General features: G+C 55.9%; 2 pseudogenes; both read right to left on the bottom strand.

The window, feature by feature from the left end:
• Positions 1-8,443: 8,443 nt before the first annotated feature.
• On the bottom strand, positions 8,444-8,561 carry LOC147997793 (5S ribosomal RNA; annotated as a pseudogene).
• Positions 8,562-11,004: 2,443 nt separating this feature from the next.
• Positions 11,005-11,122, bottom strand: LOC147997792 (5S ribosomal RNA; annotated as a pseudogene).
• Positions 11,123-12,261: the final 1,139 nt, after the last annotated feature.

Here is a 12,261-nt window from a genome sequence, read left to right as displayed (position 1 = left end):
GCTAGCTCCTGAGCTCCTGAGCTCCTGAGCTCCTGAGCTCCTGAGCTAGCTCCTGAGCTCCTGAGCTCCTGAGCTCCTGAGCTCCTGAGCTCCTGAGCTAGCTCCTGAGCTCCTGAGCTCCTGAGCTCCTGAGCTCCTGAGCTCCTGAGCTCCTGAGCTCCTGAGCTCCTGAGCTCCTGAGCTCCTGAGCTCCTGAGCTCCTGAGCTCCTGAGCTCCTGAGCTCCTGAGCTCCTGAGCTCCTGAGCTCCTGAGCTCCTGAGCTCCTGAGCTCCTGAGCTCCTGAGCTCCTGAGCTCCTGAGCTAGCTCCTGAGCTCCTGAGCTAGCTCCTGAGCTCCTGAGCTAGCTCCTGAGCTCCTGAGCTAGCTCCTGAGCTCCTGAGCTAGCTCCTGAGCTCCTGAGCTCCTGAGCTAGCTCCTGAGCTCCTGAGCTCCTGAGCTAGCTCCTGAGCTCCTGAGCTCCTGAGCTAGCTCCTGAGCTCCTGAGCTCCTGAGCTAGCTCCTGAGCTCCTGAGCTCCTGAGCTAGCTCCTGAGCTCCTGAGCTCCTGAGCTAGCTCCTGAGCTCCTGAGCTCCTGAGCTAGCTCCTGAGCTCCTGAGCTCCTGAGCTAGCTCCTGAGCTCCTGAGCTCCTGAGCTAGCTCCTGAGCTCCTGAGCTCCTGAGCTAGCTCCTGAGCTCCTGAGCTCCTGAGCTAGCTCCTGAGCTCCTGAGCTCCTGAGCTAGCTCCTGAGCTCCTGAGCTCCTGAGCTAGCTCCTGAGCTCCTGAGCTCCTGAGCTAGCTCCTGAGCTCCTGAGCTCCTGAGCTAGCTCCTGAGCTCCTGAGCTCCTGAGCTAGCTCCTGAGCTCCTGAGCTCCTGAGCTAGCTCCTGAGCTCCTGAGCTCCTGAGCTAGCTCCTGAGCTCCTGAGCTCCTGAGCTAGCTCCTGAGCTCCTGAGCTCCTGAGCTAGCTCCTGAGCTCCTGAGCTCCTGAGCTAGCTCCTGAGCTCCTGAGCTCCTGAGCTAGCTCCTGAGCTCCTGAGCTCCTGAGCTAGCTCCTGAGCTCCTGAGCTCCTGAGCTAGCTCCTGAGCTCCTGAGCTAGCTCCTGAGCTCCTGAGCTCCTGAGCTCCTGAGCTCCTGAGCTAGCTCCTGAGCTCCTGAGCTCCTGAGCTCCTGAGCTCCTGAGCTCCTGAGCTCCTGAGCTCCTGAGCTCCTGAGCTCCTGAGCTAGCTCCTGAGCTCCTGAGCTCCTGAGCTCCTGAGCTCCTGAGCTCCTGAGCTCCTGAGCTAGCTCCTGAGCTCCTGAGCTCCTGAGCTCCTGAGCTCCTGAGCTCCTGAGCTCCTGAGCTAGCTCCTGAGCTCCTGAGCTCCTGAGCTCCTGAGCTCCTGAGCTCCTGAGCTCCTGAGCTCCTGAGCTCCTGAGCTCCTGAGCTCCTGAGCTAGCTCCTGAGCTCCTGAGCTCCTGAGCTCCTGAGCTCCTGAGCTCCTGAGCTCCTGAGCTAGCTCCTGAGCTCCTGAGCTCCTGAGCTCCTGAGCTCCTGAGCTCCTGAGCTCCTGAGCTAGCTCCTGAGCTCCTGAGCTCCTGAGCTCCTGAGCTCCTGAGCTCCTGAGCTAGCTCCTGAGCTCCTGAGCTCCTGAGCTCCTGAGCTCCTGAGCTCCTGAGCTCCTGAGCTAGCTCCTGAGCTCCTGAGCTCCTGAGCTCCTGAGCTCCTGAGCTCCTGAGCTCCTGAGCTAGCTCCTGAGCTCCTGAGCTCCTGAGCTCCTGAGCTCCTGAGCTCCTGAGCTCCTGAGCTAGCTCCTGAGCTCCTGAGCTCCTGAGCTCCTGAGCTCCTGAGCTCCTGAGCTAGCTCCTGAGCTCCTGAGCTCCTGAGCTCCTGAGCTCCTGAGCTCCTGAGCTCCTGAGCTAGCTCCTGAGCTAGCTCCTGAGCTCCTGAGCTCCTGAGCTCCTGAGCTCCTGAGCTCCTGAGCTCCTGAGCTAGCTCCTGAGCTCCTGAGCTCCTGAGCTCCTGAGCTCCTGAGCTCCTGAGCTCCTGAGCTCCTGAGCTAGCTCCTGAGCTCCTGAGCTCCTGAGCTCCTGAGCTCCTGAGCTCCTGAGCTCCTGAGCTAGCTCCTGAGCTCCTGAGCTCCTGAGCTCCTGAGCTCCTGAGCTCCTGAGCTCCTGAGCTCCTGAGCTAGCTCCTGAGCTCCTGAGCTCCTGAGCTCCTGAGCTCCTGAGCTCCTGAGCTCCTGAGCTAGCTCCTGAGCTCCTGAGCTCCTGAGCTAGCTCCTGAGCTCCTGAGCTCCTGAGCTCCTGAGCTCCTGAGCTCCTGAGCTCCTGAGCTAGCTCCTGAGCTCCTGAGCTCCTGAGCTCCTGAGCTCCTGAGCTCCTGAGCTCCTGAGCTAGCTCCTGAGCTCCTGAGCTCCTGAGCTCCTGAGCTCCTGAGCTCCTGAGCTCCTGAGCTAGCTCCTGAGCTCCTGAGCTCCTGAGCTCCTGAGCTCCTGAGCTCCTGAGCTCCTGAGCTAACTCCTGAGCTCCTGAGCTCCTGAGCTCCTGAGCTCCTGAGCTCCTGAGCTCCTGAGCTAGCTCCTGAGCTCCTGAGCTCCTGAGCTCCTGAGCTCCTGAGCTCCTGAGCTCCTGAGCTAGCTCCTGAGCTCCTGAGCTCCTGAGCTCCTGAGCTCCTGAGCTCCTGAGCTCCTGAGCTAGCTCCTGAGCTCCTGAGCTCCTGAGCTCCTGAGCTCCTGAGCTCCTGAGCTCCTGAGCTAGCTCCTGAGCTCCTGAGCTCCTGAGCTCCTGAGCTCCTGAGCTCCTGAGCTCCTGAGCTAGCTCCTGAGCTCCTGAGCTCCTGAGCTCCTGAGCTCCTGAGCTCCTGAGCTCCTGAGCTAGCTCCTGAGCTCCTGAGCTCCTGAGCTCCTGAGCTCCTGAGCTCCTGAGCTCCTGAGCTAGCTCCTGAGCTCCTGAGCTCCTGAGCTCCTGAGCTCCTGAGCTCCTGAGCTCCTGAGCTAGCTCCTGAGCTCCTGAGCTCCTGAGCTCCTGAGCTCCTGAGCTCCTGAGCTCCTGAGCTAGCTCCTGAGCTCCTGAGCTCCTGAGCTAGCTCCTGAGCTCCTGAGCTCCTGAGCTCCTGAGCTCCTGAGCTCCTGAGCTCCTGAGCTAGCTCCTGAGCTCCTGAGCTCCTGAGCTCCTGAGCTCCTGAGCTCCTGAGCTCCTGAGCTAGCTCCTGAGCTCCTGAGCTAGCTCCTGAGCTCCTGAGCTCCTGAGCTAGCTCCTGAGCTCCTGAGCTCCTGAGCTCCTGAGCTCCTGAGCTCCTGAGCTCCTGAGCTAGCTCCTGAGCTCCTGAGCTCCTGAGCTCCTGAGCTCCTGAGCTCCTGAGCTAGCTCCTGAGCTCCTGAGCTCCTGAGCTCCTGAGCTCCTGAGCTCCTGAGCTCCTGAGCTAGCTCCTGAGCTCCTGAGCTCCTGAGCTCCTGAGCTCCTGAGCTCCTGAGCTCCTGAGCTAGCTCCTGAGCTCCTGAGCTCCTGAGCTCCTGAGCTCCTGAGCTCCTGAGCTCCTGAGCTCCTGAGCTCCTGAGCTCCTGAGCTCCTGAGCTAGCTCCTGAGCTCCTGAGCTCCTGAGCTCCTGAGCTCCTGTGCTCCTGAGCTAGCTCCTGAGCTCCTGAGCTCCTGAGCTCCTGAGCTCCTGAGCTCCTGAGCTCCTGAGCTCCTGAGCTCCTGAGCTCCTGAGCTCCTGAGCTCCTGAGCTCCTGAGCTCCTGAGCTCCTGAGCTCCTGAGCTCCTGAGCTCCTGAGCTCCTGAGCTCCTGAGCTCCTGAGCTAGCTCCTGAGCTCCTGAGCTCCTGAGCTCCTGAGCTCCTGAGCTCCGGAGCTCCTGAGCTAGCTCCTGAGCTCCTGAGCTCCTGAGCTCCTGAGCTCCTGAGCTCCTGAGCTCCTGAGCTAGCTCCTGAGCTCCTGAGCTCCTGAGCTCCTGAGCTAGCTCCTGAGCTCCTGAGCTCCTGAGCTCCTGAGCTAGTTCCTGAGCTCCTGAGCTCCTGAGCTAGCTCCTGAGCTCCTGAGCTCCTGAGCTCCTGAGCTAGCTCCTGAGCTCCTGAGCTCCTGAGCTCCTGAGCTAGCTCCTGAGCTCCTGAGCTCCTGAGCTCCTGAGCTCCTGAGCTCCTGAGCTCCTGAGCTCCTGAGCTAGCTCCTGAGCTCCTGAGCTCCTGAGCTCCTGAGCTCCTGAGCTCCTGAGCTCCTGAGCTCCTGAGCTAGCTCCTGAGCTCCTGAGCTCCTGAGCTCCTGAGCTCCTGAGCTCCTGAGCTAGCTCCTGAGCTCCTGAGCTCCTGAGCTCCTGAGCTCCTGAGCTCCTGAGCTCCTGAGCTAGCTCCTGAGCTCCTGAGCTCCTGAGCTCCTGAGCTCCTGAGCTCCTGAGCTCCTGAGCTAGCTCCTGAGCTCCTGAGCTCCTGAGCTCCTGAGCTCCTGAGCTAGCTCCTGAGCTCCTGAGCTCCTGAGCTCCTGAGCTCCTGAGCTCCTGAGCTCCTGAGCTAGCTCCTGAGCTCCTGAGCTCCTGAGCTCCTGAGCTCCTGAGCTCCTGAGCTCCTGAGCTAGCTCCTGAGCTCCTGAGCTCCTGAGCTCCTGAGCTCCTGAGCTCCTGAGCTCCTGAGCTAGCTCCTGAGCTCCTGAGCTCCTGAGCTCCTGAGCTCCTGAGCTCCTGAGCTCCTGAGCTCCTGAGCTAGCTCCTGAGCTCCTGAGCTCCTGAGCTCCTGAGCTCCTGAGCTCCTGAGCTCCTGAGCTAGCTCCTGAGCTCCTGAGCTCCTGAGCTCCTGAGCTCCTGAGCTCCTGAGCTCCTGAGCTAGCTCCTGAGCTCCTGAGCTCCTGAGCTCCTGAGCTCCTGAGCTCCTGAGCTAGCTCCTGAGCTCCTGAGCTCCTGAGCTCCTGAGCTCCTGAGCTCCTGAGCTCCTGAGCTAGCTCCTGAGCTCCTGAGCTCCTGAGCTCCTGAGCTCCTGAGCTCCTGAGCTCCTGAGCTAGCTCCTGAGCTCCTGAGCTCCTGAGCTCCTGAGCTCCTGAGCTCCTGAGCTCCTGAGCTAGCTCCTGAGCTCCTGAGCTCCTGAGCTCCTGAGCTCCTGAGCTCCTGAGCTCCTGAGCTAGCTCCTGAGCTCCTGAGCTCCTGAGCTCCTGAGCTCCTGAGCTCCTGAGCTCCTGAGCTAGCTCCTGAGCTCCTGAGCTAGCTCCTGAGCTCCTGAGCTCCTGAGCTCCTGAGCTCCTGAGCTCCTGAGCTCCTGAGCTCCTGAGCTAGCTCCTGAGCTCCTGAGCTCCTGAGCTCCTGAGCTCCTGAGCTCCTGAGCTCCTGAGCTAGCTCCTGAGCTCCTGAGCTCCTGAGCTCCTGAGCTCCTGAGCTCCTGAGCTCCTGAGCTGAGCTCCTGAGCTCCTGAGCTCCTGAGCTCCTGAGCTCCTGAGCTCCTGAGCTCCTGAGCTAGCTCCTGAGCTCCTGAGCTCCTGAGCTCCTGAGCTCCTGAGCTCCTGAGCTCCTGAGCTCCTGAGCTAGCTCCTGAGCTCCTGAGCTCCTGAGCTCCTGAGCTCCTGAGCTCCTGAGCTCCTGAGCTAGCTCCTGAGCTCCTGAGCTCCTGAGCTCCTGAGCTCCTGAGCTCCTGAGCTCCTGAGCTAGCTCCTGAGCTCCTGAGCTCCTGAGCTCCTGAGCTCCTGAGCTCCTGAGCTCCTGAGCTAGCTCCTGAGCTCCTGAGCTCCTGAGCTCCTGAGCTCCTGAGCTCCTGAGCTCCTGAGCTAGCTCCTGAGCTCCTGAGCTCCTGAGCTCCTGAGCTCCTGAGCTCCTGAGCTCCTGAGCTAGCTCCTGAGCTCCTGAGCTCCTGAGCTCCTGAGCTCCTGAGCTCCTGAGCTCCTGAGCTAGCTCCTGAGCTCCTGAGCTCCTGAGCTCCTGAGCTCCTGAGCTCCTGAGCTCCTGAGCTAGCTCCTGAGCTCCTGAGCTCCTGAGCTCCTGAGCTCCTGAGCTCCTGAGCTCCTGAGCTAGCTCCTGAGCTCCTGAGCTCCTGAGCTCCTGAGCTCCTGAGCTCCTGAGCTCCTGAGCTAGCTCCTGAGCTCCTGAGCTCCTGAGCTCCTGAGCTCCTGAGCTCCTGAGCTCCTGAGCTAGCTCCTGAGCTCCTGAGCTCCTGAGCTCCTGAGCTCCTGAGCTCCTGAGCTCCTGAGCTAGCTCCTGAGCTCCTGAGCTCCTGAGCTCCTGAGCTCCTGAGCTCCTGAGCTCCTGAGCTAGCTCCTGAGCTCCTGAGCTCCTGAGCTCCTGAGCTCCTGAGCTAGCTCCTGAGCTCCTGAGCTCCTGAGCTCCTGAGCTAGCTCCTGAGCTCCTGAGCTCCTGAGCTCCTGAGCTAGCTCCTGAGCTCCTGAGCTCCTGAGCTCCTGAGCTAGCTCCTGAGCTCCTGAGCTCCTGAGCTCCTGAGCTAGCTCCTGAGCTCCTGAGCTCCTGAGCTCCTGAGCTCCTGAGCTCCTGAGCTCCTGAGCTCCTGAGCTCCTGAGCTCCTGAGCTCCTGAGCTCCTGAGCTCCTGAGCTCCTGAGCTAGCTCCTGAGCTCCTGAGCTCCTGAGCTCCTGAGCTCCTGAGCTCCTGAGCTCCTGAGCTCCTGAGCTCCTGAGCTCCTGAGCTCCTGAGCTCCTGAGCTCCTGAGCTCCTGAGCTCCTGAGCTCCTGAGCTCCTGAGCTCCCTGAGCTCCTGAGCTCCTGAGCTCCTGAGCTCCTGAGCTCCTGAGCTCCTGAGCTCCTGAGCTCCTGAGCTCCTGAGCTCCTGAGCTCCTGAGCTCCTGAGCTCCTGAGCTCCTGAGCTCCTGAGCTCCTGAGCTCCTGAGCTCCTGAGCTCCTGAGCTCCTGAGCTCCTGAGCTCCTGAGCTCCTGAGCTCCTGAGCTCCTGAGCTCCTGAGCTCCTGAGCTCCTGAGCTCCTGAGCTCCTGAGCTCCTGAGCTCCTGAGCTCCTGAGCTCCTGAGCTCCTGAGCTCCTGAGCTCCTGAGCTCCTGAGCTCCTGAGCTCCTGAGCTCCTGAGCTCCTGAGCTCCTGAGCTCCTGAGCTCCTGAGCTCCTGAGCTCCTGAGCTCCTGAGCTCCTGAGCTCCTGAGCTCCTGAGCTCCTGAGCTCCTGAGCTCCTGAGCTCCTGAGCTCCTGAGCTCCTGAGCTCCTGAGCTCCTGAGCTCCTGAGCTCCTGAGCTCCTGAGCTCCTGAGCTCCTGAGCTCCTGAGCTCCTGAGCTCCTGAGCTCCTGAGCTCCTGAGCTCCTGAGCTCCTGAGCTCCTGAGCTCCTGAGCTCCTGAGCTCCTGAGCTCCTGAGCTCCTGAGCTCCTGAGCTCCTGAGCTCCTGAGCTCCTGAGCTCCTGAGCTCCTGAGCTCCTGAGCTCCTGAGCTCCTGAGCTCCTGAGCTCCTGAGCTCCTGAGCTCCTGAGCTCCTGAGCTCCTGAGCTCCTGAGCTCCTGAGCTCCTGAGCTCCTGAGCTCCTGAGCTCCTGAGCTCCTGAGCTCCTGAGCTCCTGAGCTCCTGAGCTCCTGAGCTCCTGAGCTCCTGAGCTCCTGAGCTCCTGAGCTCCTGAGCTCCTGAGCTCCTGAGCTCCTGAGCTCCTGAGCTCCTGAGCTCCTGAGCTCCTGAGCTCCTGAGCTCCTGAGCTCCTGAGCTCCTGAGCTCCTGAGCTCCTGAGCTCCTGAGCTCCTGAGCTCCTGAGCTCCTGAGCTCCTGAGCTCCTGAGCTCCTGAGCTCCTGAGCTCCTGAGCTCCTGAGCTCCTGAGCTCCTGAGCTCCTGAGCTCCTGAGCTCCTGAGCTCCTGAGCTCCTGAGCTCCTGAGCTCCTGAGCTCCTGAGCTCCTGAGCTCCTGAGCTCCTGAGCTCCTGAGCTCCTGAGCTCCTGAGCTCCTGAGCTCCTGAGCTCCTGAGCTCCTGAGCTCCTGAGCTCCTGAGCTCCTGAGCTCCTGAGCTCCTGAGCTCCTGAGCTCCTGAGCTCCTGAGCTCCTGAGCTCCTGAGCTCCTGAGCTCCTGAGCTCCTGAGCTCCTGAGCTCCTGAGCTCCTGAGCTCCTGAGCTCCTGAGCTCCTGAGCTCCTGAGCTCCTGAGCTCCTGAGCTCCTGAGCTCCTGAGCTCCTGAGCTCCTGAGCTCCTGAGCTCCTGAGCTCCTGAGCTCCTGAGCTCCTGAGCTCCTGAGCTCCTGAGCTCCTGAGCTCCTGAGCTCCTGAGCTCCTGAGCTCCTGAGCTCCTGAGCTCCTGAGCTCCTGAGCTCCTGAGCTCCTGAGCTCCTGAGCTCCTGAGCTCCTGAGCTCCTGAGCTCCTGAGCTCCTGAGCTCCTGAGCTCCTGAGCTCCTGAGCTCCTGAGCTCCTGAGCTCCTGAGCTCCTGAGCTCCTGAGCTCCTGAGCTCCTGAGCTCCTGAGCTCCTGAGCTCCTGAGCTCCTGAGCTCCTGAGCTCCTGAGCTCCTGAGCTCCTGAGCTCCTGAGCTCCTGATTTTGATTGCCTGGCAAGAGCTCTACCACTGAGTTAAATCCCCAACCCCCAAAAGCCTACAGCACCCGGTATCCCAGGTGGTCTCCCATCCACGTACTAAGCATGCCCGACCCTGCTTAGCTTCCGAGATCAGACGAGATCGGGCGCGTTCCGGGTGGTATGGCTGTAGGCTCTTCTGACATTTTTTTAAGGAATATAAAACTATTCATTGACACAGCCAGAATACGGCAGATACATAGGTGAATGCGAGCAACAAACCAGTGAACTGAGCGCAGGACCCCAGTTGAAGAAATCAGAGAAAGGACTAAAAGAGCTGGAAGGGACTTGAGACCCCATATGAACAACAACACCAACCAACCAGAGCTTCCAGGGACTAAACCACAGCAGGACTTAATGGCCAACATCAGCTCTAACCATGATTCTACTTCCACATCAAACAGATTCCATGAATCATAACCTTTTAGTACAGATTTTAACTTCCTACAAAGGAATGTTTCAACCAGAGGAACCTTTACACAGAACAGCTGACTCGGACCTGCCTCTGTAGATCAGCTGGCCTCTTAAATCACAGCTCCACCTGCCTCTAGAGTTCTGGCATTAAAGGTGCACACCACCACACTAGGCCAAGTCTTGTTGTTAAATCAAGCTACTACTTCGTTTAATTCCGTTTTCTGAAGGTGGAGTTGGTATGAAAATAAACTACTGTATTTATTTGATAATACATCAATTCTGATGGGCTTGCTTTTAAACTATCCAATACATTACAGACTCTGCTTAATCCGAAAGGTTATGGTATCAGGAAAATGGTCAGGCTGATGGCCTCTCATCAACCTGTGTTTTCACGTTCAGCTCTTTTGAGTATTAAAAGCAAGCTAAAACAGACAGGTTATGTAAGTGTTTTATGCATACACTGCATACAAACAAACGCGCGCGCGCACACACACACACACACACACACACACACACACACACACACACACACCAGAATGGTCCTTCTGTGTCCCAGTTAAAAATAAGTTCTGACTTGAGTCATGACTGTAAAATCTCCCCAGTGTTTAAGAAAAGCTGTTCTTCAAGCCGAGGAAATACAACATGGTGTCAAGTACTCTACTGTTACAGGAAGCAACTACAGAGAGCTCTCACTCGCTCAAAGGAGTCAGTGCCTTTTGACGCAGAACGAAAACCAAAAATCTCCCAACTACTGCCAATGCTTTCAAAACTAGCATATCAGACTTGATTTTCATCAGGATGCTCTTTGATCCACACTAGTAATTCAAAACCCAAGATCCAGATCATTCATATATATATATATATATATATATATATTTTATATACATATATATAATATTGTGTATTTATATATGCAAACAATTATTGTACTTCATTTCGGTACAAGAATGCCAAATCAGCCACTCCTCATAGAAGGCGATGACAATCTGAGGCCACTTCATATTCGCCTCCTTTGCTTGTCAGCAGCATCTCTCTTCTTCGATTTGCTCTCATCGGATTCACTATCAGATAAAGATTTCCTTTTTGGACAATCGTTTTCTTTACCAGCTTTTCGAGAATGAAGAAGTGCTTCAATTAATTCTGGACAATCTAAATTTTCTCCTGGTACCCAAGTATTATCGGCATCTGTAAACCCCTTCCACTTCACGAAATAGTTCACTACACAATGGTTCAGTACTTTTTCTACCACAAATTCTTCAGGCTCAGCATCTTCAACTCTTTTACTCTTTCCATTCTGTTTTTTTTTTTCCCAATTTTTGCAATGTAGTTTTATTGGAGGCCATTTTTAAAATTTAATCGGAGACTTGAAGCGCGCTCAGATGCTCAGGGCCGCGGATTCTGCAGAGTCTCCCGCCTATGTGATTCAGCTCAGGCACATCCTAGAGGAGGGGTTCCTCTGACATTTTTAAAGTCTATTTTTAGGGTTGGGGATTTAACTCAGTCGTAGGGCACATGCCTAGCAAGCACAAGGCCCTGGGTTCGATCCTTAGCTCTGGGGAAGGAAAAAAAAAGGCAAAATAAAAGTTGTGAAGTCGGGCTGGAAGGATGGCTTAGTGGTTAAGAGCACTGACTGCTCTTCCAGAGGTTCTGAGTTCAAATCCCAGCAACGACATGGTGTCTCACAGCCATCTGTAGTGAGATCTGATGCCCTCTTCTGGTGTGTCTGAAGACAGCTACAGTGTACTTATATATAAGAAATACATCTTTTTTAAAAAAGTTGTAAAGTCTATTTCTGTTTGTTGGTGTGGTTTGGTTTGGTTTGGGATGGGTTTTTTAAGGTTGCTTTGTTGTTTTGGTTTCTGTTGGTTTGTTACGCACATGGTCTCACTGTGTATCCCTGCTGTCCTGAAATCTCCTCCTGAGCTCCTGAGCTCCTCCTGAGCTCCTCCTGAGCTCCTCCTGAGCTCCTCCTGAGCTCCTCCTGAGCTCCTCCTGAGCTCCTCCTGAGCTCCTCCTGAGCTCCTCCTGAGCTCCTCCTGAGCTCCTCCTGAGCTCCTCCTGAGCTCCTCCTGAGCTCCTCCTGAGCTCCTCCTGAGCTCCTGAGCTCCTGATTTTGATTGCCTGGCAAGAGCTCTACCACTGAGTTAAATCCCCAACCCCCAAAAGCCTACAGCACCCGGTATCCCAGGTGGTCTCCCATCCACGTACTTAGCATGCCCGACCCTGCTTAGCTTCCGAGATCAGACGAGATCGGGCGCGTTCCGGGTGGTATGGCTGTAGGCTCTTCTGACATTTTTTTAAGGAATATAAAACTATTCATTGACACAGCCAGAATACGGCAGATACATAGGTGAATGCGAGCAACAAACCAGTGAACTGAGCGCAGGACCCCAGTTGAAGAAATCAGAGAAAGGACTAAAAGAGCTTGAAGGGACTTGAGACCCCATATGAACAACAACACCAACCAACCAGAGCTTCCAGGGACTAAACCACAGCAGGACTTAATGGCCAACATCAGCTCTAACCATGATTCTACTTCCACATCAAACAGATTCCATGAATCATAACCTTTTAGTACAGATTTTAACTTCCTACAAAGGAATGGTTCAACCAGAGGAACCTTTACACAGAACAGCTGACTCGGACCTGCCTCTGTAGATCAGCTGGCCTCTTAAATCACAGCTCCACCTGCCTCTAGAGTTCTGGCATTAAAGGTGCACACCACCACACTAGGCCAAGTCTTGTTGTTAAATCAAGCTACTACTTTGTTTAATTCCGTTTTCTGAAGGTGGAGTTGGTATGAAAATAAACTACTGTATTTATTTGATAATACATCAATTCTGATGGGCTTGCTTTTAAACTATCCAATACATTACAGACTCTGCTTAATCCGAAAGGTTATGGTATCAGGAAAATGGTCAGGCTGATGGCCTCTCATCAACCTGTGTTTTCACGTTCAGCTCTTTTGAGTATTAAAAGCAAGCTAAAACAGACAGGTTATGTAAGTGTTTTATGCATACACTGCATACAAACAAACGCGCGCACACACACACACACACACACACACACACAAACACACACACACACACAAACCAGAATGGTCCTTCTGTGTCCCAGTTAAAAATAAGTTCTGACTTGAGTCATGACTGTAAAATCTCCCCAGTGTTTAAGAAAAGCTGTTCTTCAAGCCGAGGAAATACAACATGGTGTCAAGTACTCTACTGTTACAGGAAGCAACTACAGAGAGCTCTCACTCGCTCAAAGGAGTCAGTGCCTTTTGACGCAGAACGAAAACCAAAAATCTCCCAACTACTGCCAATGCTTTCAAAACTAGCATATCAGACGTGATTTTCATCAGGATGCTCTTTGATCCACACTAGTAATTCAAAACCCAAGATCCAGATCATTCATATATATATAT

The sequence above is a fragment of the Rattus norvegicus genome, unplaced genomic scaffold, assembly GCF_021556685.1.
Source record: "Rattus norvegicus strain SHRSP/BbbUtx unplaced genomic scaffold, alternate assembly SHRSP_T2T unassigned-0000063, whole genome shotgun sequence".
Lineage (NCBI taxonomy): Eukaryota > Metazoa > Chordata > Mammalia > Rodentia > Muridae > Rattus > Rattus norvegicus.
This window is presented reverse-complemented; position numbering and strand designations above follow the sequence as displayed.